Source organism: Orcinus orca, chromosome 11 (genome assembly GCF_937001465.1).
Source record: "Orcinus orca chromosome 11, mOrcOrc1.1, whole genome shotgun sequence".
Classification (NCBI taxonomy): Eukaryota; Metazoa; Chordata; class Mammalia; order Artiodactyla; family Delphinidae; genus Orcinus; species Orcinus orca.
Genome location: NC_064569.1, coordinates 44,478,912 through 44,486,078, shown reverse-complemented (window position 1 = coordinate 44,486,078; position 7,167 = coordinate 44,478,912). Strand labels below are relative to the sequence as shown.

At 45.1% G+C, this 7,167-nt stretch overlaps 1 long non-coding RNA gene and 1 other non-coding gene across 2 annotated transcripts; both read right to left on the bottom strand.

Annotated features, from left to right (window-relative positions):
* Positions 1-36: 36 nt before the first annotated feature.
* On the bottom strand, positions 37-7,084 carry LOC125960466 (uncharacterized). The gene is made up of 2 exons (XR_007470135.1): positions 6,477-7,084; positions 37-5,904 (listed from the first exon to the last, which is right to left on the bottom strand). It is a non-coding gene; the product is annotated as an uncharacterized LOC125960466 (long non-coding RNA).
* On the bottom strand, positions 6,264-6,345 carry TRNAS-CGA (transfer RNA serine (anticodon CGA)). Its single transcript has one exon. It is a non-coding gene; the product is annotated as a tRNA-Ser (tRNA).
* Positions 7,085-7,167: the final 83 nt, after the last annotated feature.

The window sequence follows — 7,167 nt, the reverse complement described above, 5'->3', positions numbered from 1 at the left end:
AGTGAAAGCGCAGAGTCCGAAACACTGGACCACCAGGGAATCCCCTAGAGTCAGAGAGATTCAAATTAACCAGTTCTGGGGATAAAAGACATCACAGGAGAGATGTTCTTTATGTTGTGTAACATCAGGACATAGGTCCAGTTGTCCCACCATTAGCCTAATCTCTTCACTGTACGCTTGTATTTGTTGAGAGAGATTTTTGAAACTGGGTAGGCGACAAATATGTGCCCTGAGCGAATGGGCAGCTGGCAGTGCAGCTCTGATTGGTCACTGCTATACAAGAACAGGGGCCCAACATTGCCCCTATTATTTTTTCAAGAACTTTTGGACATCCTAATGTTTATGCTAAATGTCACAACTTTTAAATGTTGGCTCAATATATACTTTTTTAATGTGGGCCAAAAAAAGAATAAAACAAAACAAAAACATAGGATCCACCAGAGTTTTTTTTTTTTTTTTTTTTAGTTACTCATCAGTTTATTCAACCCATACTTAGGGAGCTCCAGGCACTGTCCTGTGTGCTGGAGATACATACAGCTGTGACAAAACAACCAAAGCCCCTGCCCTCCTGGCTGTAAAACTCTGGTTGAGGAGACAGACAAGAAACAAGATAATAAGAAAAACATGTTATGTTCGGTAGCATGAGTCCTAGGAGAAAAATAAATTGGGAAAAGGGGAGATGTAATTACAAACTGTAATTAATGTAATTACAAACTGGGGTAAGGGTCAGGACAGACACAAAGCAGGGTTTCTGCCCTAGATCTGGTGGTCAGGGAAGATCCATTTCTAGAGCAGAGGTCATTAATTCTATACTTCATCAGAATCACCTGGGAGTGGGGCTTAGTGGGCCCGATACTCAGAGACTGGCATTTTTCACATGATGCTTCTGGTCCCTGTGGGCCATATTTGGAGATGTTTTGGTCTGGAGATGTGAAGGCAAGATAGTGGAGTGGCTAGGAGCCCAGACATCAAGGACAACAGCTCTGCGATGTGTAACCTTGGGTAAGGTACTGATCTCTCTGGGAGTCGACCAGAGTTTGCAATCTCTATTTTAAGCTGAGATAATACCATGAATAAAAACAAGTGAAGGTGAAGGACATGTTGAAGAGGGAAGAGACTAGTGTAATCTGAAGCAAAGAGTTTGTTGAAGGAAGTAATGGAAGGTAAAACTAAAGATAATTTAGGGACAATTCTTGGTAGGCCTTGAATACATGGCAGGGAATTTGGACTTTAGTTTTACAGGTAGGTTTTTGAGAAGAGGAGTGACTTCCAATTCATGATTCTGATGACGATGGGAAAACAATGAAAATTTGGTGACAATGTTAGTAAGCTTTGCAGTAATTCATGTGAGAGGATTAGAACTTGAAACAGACCAGGAAAGAGGACAGAGACATGAGGGGAGAAAAATCAACAGGCCTTAGTAACTGACCAGATTCTCTCCGCCAGTCAAGTGCCAGACGTGGCCCTAGGCATTTGAGATACACAAATAATTGTATATTCCTTGAAAGGAATTTAAAGCTTAGGTGACGTACACTTGAACAAATAACGGGAAATACAGAATAGCATATTGCTAATAGGTAGGAATTAAGTACAATGGGACAACAGGAGGAAAGGGGTCAACTGTCTACCTGGTGGGATGCAGGAGGGAAGTTTTCTCAGGAATCATTGGAGCTGAGTTCCAAATAGGATCAGATATTGGCAATGAGGAAAGGGGCTAACAGCCAGGTTGAGCACGTACCGTGAGTCACGAACTAAATATTAAACATCTAGTCATCCCAGCAGCTTTATAAAAAATGACTATTATCATGTCCATTTTCTATGTGGGGAAACCGAGACAAAGTACAAAATTCACGTAGCTAATAGTAAGAACTGGGATTTGAACCCAGAAAGTCATTCCAGAGCCTGGGCTCCCAACCAGTGCACATAACAAGGGGCATGTAACTAAAGATGAGTCACAGATAAAGACAGAGGTTTCTAATCTGTGAATAAGAGGACAGTGTCGTTAACCTGAATAGGGAGGAGAAGAGGATGAGCAGGTTTCAGGGGTGAAGTAATGAGCTCATTTGGGGAACAATCGGTTGGAAGTGCTTCCCCATAAGAGGGGGTTAGCCAGAAAAAGGAAATGTGGGTCTACAGCTTAAGAGAAAGAAGTTAGGGTTAAAGACGTGGATTTGGGAGTTATCTTCCCAAAGGTGATCAAGAAATTCCAGGAATGAATACAGCCACTAGAGTGAACGCGAAGAAAGCGAAGAATGTGACCTTAGGGACTTCCAGAAGTAATCTGGAACAGAATCTGGAAAACAGATGCATGATAAAGGTGGCTAGTGCTCAGCTTTTTTTTTTAAAGTAATTTTGAAGTAATGAATCATTTAAATGTGGCTCATAAACTAGCTGTGAAGGAGTTCCAGAAATGTTTTGTGCTATGAGAGCATTCCTGAAATAAGTGTAGGTTGAGATCATTTCAGCTCAAGTCCTCTAATGATTTGCTTTACTGGATAAACTTCAGAGATCCAAGCCTCTTAACATTTGGAACAAGTCAACAACTTGCAAGGGGATAATAAGTTCCTGTGTGTTAGATTTCCCCACACTAGCTTTTTAGTCACATAAAAGCAATTTGGATTAAGATCTAAGAATTTGTAGCTGAAAAAATCAGTATAGGGTGGCATTAGCTAGTCATTGGTTTTAAGGTGAAGAGACAGAAGGAAGGAATTAGGCTGTGATGTGGAGACACCCAGCCTGATTAGATTAGGGTATCTTACTGGAAAGAATTAAGGATTTAAAAAATGGGTGATTTAGGCAAGGCATATTGATAATAGGAGCATGTGTTTGAACAGATAGGGCACTGAAATTCCTAGACGGGATTAATACGAAGAAAGCAGTGTTTTAGAGATTTAAGTGTGGTGAAACTGGGGCACCTGGAAGGCCATTGTAACACAAGCATGAAATAGATGATGTGATGGAGGAAGCAATGATTGATGAATGATGGGCATGGCAGAATAGAAAATGTCTGATAATTCTTAAGGTTGGAAATAGATGGAATTGAGAGAATAGTACTAACAAATGGAAAAAGTTGAGAATGTGATTCTGGGAAAGAAAAAGTTTTGTTTGTGTTTTAGGTCGGAGTCCCCAACCCCCAGGCCTCAGACCGGTCAGGGTCTGCACAGCAGGAGGGGAGCGGCGGGGCGAGCCAGCGAAGCTTCATCTGCCGCCCCCCATGGCTCACACTGCCGCCTGAACCATCCCCCCCAACCCCTGTCCGTGGAAGAATCATCTTCCATCTTCCGTGAAACCGGTCCCTGGTGCCAAGAAGGTTGGGGACTGCTGTTTTAGGTGACATTAGGTCAGCTGTGCAGACATATAGGCAGCTGGAGATATAGGACGATGGTGTGGCTGAGAGGCCATGCCTGGAATGGTAGCTTGGGGTTTCTCTTTCTCGAGGAGGGAAAAGAATGAAGCTTTAGTAAAACTCCACAGAAGAAGGGAGAAAATGAGATGAAGAAACAGTGTTCTAAGAGAAAAGCAAGGAAGTACAATGTCTCTCAAGCCCAGTAAGAAATCAATGGTTTCAAACATAGCAAAGTTTTCTACCACAGGCTATTAAAGATAGCATGGAGCTGGAGGCAGAGGGTATACATTTTATTTTATTTTATTTACTTTTTAATTTATTTGGCTGCACCGGGTCTTAGTTGCAGCATGCGGAATCTAGTTCCCTGACCAGGGATCGAACCCAGGCCCCCTGCATTGGGAGCTCAGAGTCTTAACCACTGGACCACCAGGGAAGTCCCAGAGGATACACATTTTATTTAAAAAAAAAAAAAAAAAAAGAGTAGAAAACAACATGGTGATTTGAAAGTGTCAAGTGAAGGTATAGTATTGTTTGTCCTAAATTAATGAAGGATTGAATGAGTAGAGTAGGAGAATTTTAACTTGTTATGGAAGGATATTCATGGAAGCTTCCTTAGGAGGTTGAAATGAGTGGGACTGCAAGCCAAGGTGCAGAAGGTAACTTCAGCTCAGAAGAGCAAGGCCAAATACTGAACCAGAAAATGAAGAATGCCAGTGGGTAGAATGTAGTAAATATGTAAGAATAGTGAGAAAGGGGGCCTGGTTATGCAACACAAAGAAAAATATAAGGATAGAGAGATAGGATTTGTTGGGATGGAAGGGTGAAGGAATTGTGTGGGTGGTGGGCTATGGGGATGGTTACAATTTGAAATTATCTATTGTACAGGAAGGTTCAAAGTCTTGGCCTCTCACCCCCAGAGTTACAAGTCAAGCATCTGAGAGTGAAAAGTAGTATCTCAAGTACCAAACAACCTCAGCCAGTTTATTCTGGATCCAGATCCTCCATTTTGTAAACCATGGGGGCCTTCTTCTCTTCACAACATAGTCGTCGGTTGCCCTCTGCTGGTCAATTTTGGTCTTGGCTCTTCAGATATTTAAATTTGAGAGTGTGTGCAAAATGGGATTTGGTAGGAAGTCCAGTACAGAACCTATTAGATTCTATTCATTCAGTACATTTTTTTTTTATCACATCTATGTCTAAGGCCTAGAAGAGGAGGTACAAACAAATAAAATACACAGTCCTTACTCTCAAGAAGCTTACAGTCCAGTCTGAGTGAAGATTAAAGCATGTACACATGACTATGTTAAAAAACACCCATGTACGCAAAAAGGTTTTTTTGGAGTGGCTTATATGTGCCAAGAGTGTATATTCTATGGGGGAAGAAGGATTTCACATAGAAAGATTAGAGAATAGGATATGGTGGGAGACAGGTGGTTAGAGAAGACTTCCCAGGAGAACCAACATTTAAGTGGAGACTGAGAAGAAGGTAAGGATGAGAAAGATTATTTCAGGCAGAGAGCAGCATGAACACAGAAAAATACTATATGCCACCAGGAACTAACAGAATACCAGTGGATGAAATGTAGTGAATATGAAAAAGTGAGGAGAAAAAAAGGGACCAGGTCATGAAATACAAAAAGCCACCATGGAAGGGTTTAAGGTCCCCGGCTACCTTAAACCGGGGTAGTGTGGATGCTTTAGTGAAGCTTTATATATACATCAACTCATGTGGTCCTCAAAAGTACCCCTACCTTCAGCAAGTGGTGGGTCCAGCCTGCACTCACCTCTGAGAAAAGTGGACACAGTTGAGACTATTTAGGAGGTAGAATAATGTAACTTGTTTTATTTTATTTTAATTAATTTTTGCAGAAGCGTGTCAAAGGAGATGCCTTGCATTCAACCTAGTGGATGGTGGTGGTAAGTTCTAGCTGTTGTAATCAAGAACCTCAAAGAGGAGGGGTAAAAAGACGGGGAGGATGGAAAATAATAATGGTGTGGGGGCCAGGGGGAAGGAAGTGGTGAGGGAAAAACAGCATGAATGGAAAAAACAGCATAAGCAATGATAGGAAGGTGGGAAACTCCAAAGTGTAAATGTGTAAAAAGCTCTGTGAATTACCTTTGAACCCCCCTGCCCCCTGGGGAACCTTCTTGGAGATGTGGCTGTGCAAGAAATAAAATACAAAGAGAACATCTTCAACAGGTATCCTAGATATTCCCCACAGTGAGCAATTGGGAATAGGAAGAACGAGCTGAGGTGAGTACAGGAGGGTTAGAGGCTAGAGAAGGATTAATACCCTAGCTAGGAACTTGGAACATGGAGAATTTAGAACACATAATGAGCACTCAATAAAAAGTGAGTTATCTTCGCACACTCTGGCTCCAGCTAGATTGGCAGCGTTCATGATTCAATAGGTTACTCCCCACTAGCCCTGTGATACCTGAGGTGCAGCTCTTCACAGCAATCCCAGTGAGAGAATGCCTTGTTTCCCGGGTCTTCATTGTAATCAGACCTACAAGATGTGACGTCTGGTCATGAAATCCAGAGGTGCCCTCTTTACCTGGAAACTCCAGTTTTGACTATTATAGCACAACAGTTATTCACATTCCCGAACAAAACTTAACCTTTCTTCAACCAAATCCTTTGCTATGCCCTCCCAAAAGAATGAAACAAGGTATGCCAAAACTCTGCTTGCAAAGCTGAAGTTACAGAACTCTGAAAGTGCCTTGTATCCTAGCAGCCAATACAGTGGTGCATAATTACGCTTCTCATGGTCACCCTCATTCCCGCCCCCTCCCCCCAAATCCAGAGGTGAGACCTTCTGGCTTCTGTTTCTGAGACAAAGGGAAGTGCACGAAAGACACGTGGAAGACAAGGGGCTCCCTTCACACACTCTTGAGGAGGAAAAAAAAAAGCGGCCGTCACGAACAGGATTCGAACCTGTGCGGGGAAACCCCATTGGATTTCGAGTCCAACGCCTTAACCACTCGGCCACCGTGACTTTCAAAACCACTCTCCGCCGCGCATTTACAGAAGGGGTCCGCATAGCGACCCGGAGGGAGTGCGACACAGGGAAGCCGGGCCAGGCCCAAACACACACACTCTGTGACCTCCTCCCGCCCCGCTCCTTACCTCTTCCTCCACGCCGCTCAGAGGAATAGAGTCTGGTGGACCGGGTGACCCAAGGAAGGAGGGTCTCCCGCCCCACGAAGATGAGGGTCTCAAGGAGCGTAAAGCTATTCAGGAGGCGACGGTGAGGCCTGCAGAGGAAGCAGTTGGAGAGGAGGGGCTGGGCCCCCAGGGTAGCGGCTAGGGGACTCCTCGGGTTACGGAGTGAGAGGCGGACCTGGGACATGGCCTTAGGGGCGAAGGAGGCTCAGAAAGAGCGTAAACGGGGAACTCCTGGGGATGGATGAAAGGAAAGAACTTCTTGCGGAAAGGGGTCCGGGGTTCCTTGGGATTAGGGGTTCCGTGGGGTTAGAAATGGGCAAGGTGAGGACTACCCGGAGCTACGGGCTGGGGGCTTCTCATGCCACGGGCATCCCCTTGGGGTAGGATAGAGAGGTACCCCACTTCCCGGGCTGAAAGACAAGAAGAGAAAAGGCTTCAGGTCGGTAAAGGGCGATCTCAGGGGAGTGTGCGCCCCCTCCAGGAAACAGCCTCCTCCCCGAAGCTCCGGCAGCTCCCACCGCCGCCGCCGCCGCCGCCGGGGAGGCCGCCAGGGTCCGCCCAGCGCCCCGCGCTCCGCCGCCGCCGCGTGCGGCCAGCCGGCAGGGGGCGCTGCGCGGGCCGGGGCCAGCCTAGGCGGCGGGAGGCGGCGGCC